Source organism: Carlito syrichta, unplaced genomic scaffold (assembly GCF_000164805.1).
Source record: "Carlito syrichta isolate Samal-C Ts95f unplaced genomic scaffold, Tarsius_syrichta-2.0.1 Scaffold311422, whole genome shotgun sequence".
NCBI classification, from domain to species: Eukaryota; Metazoa; Chordata; class Mammalia; order Primates; family Tarsiidae; genus Carlito; species Carlito syrichta.
Genome location: NW_007255518.1, coordinates 5,138 through 5,476, shown reverse-complemented (window position 1 = coordinate 5,476; position 339 = coordinate 5,138).

The window sequence follows — 339 nt, the reverse complement described above, 5'->3', positions numbered from 1 at the left end:
TAGCATCATACTGTTTAGTGTCCATGTCTTTGTGGGTTTTGGGGGAACCTTGTTGGTGTTGATGTTTGTTTTTATTCCACTGTGGTCCGAGAAGGTGCATGACAAGATTTCAATCTTTTGAAATTTGTTTATGCTTGATTCATGGCCAAGTATGTGATTGATCTTAGAGTATGCTCCATGCAGTGATGAGTAGAATGTATATTCTGTGATTGTTGGATGGAGTGTTTTGTAGGTATCCATTTGATCAAGAGTCACATTGAGGTTCTGGATCTCGTTGCTGACTTTTTGTCCTGATGATCTGTCTAGGGTTGTGAGTGGGGTATTAAAGTCCCCAGCTAT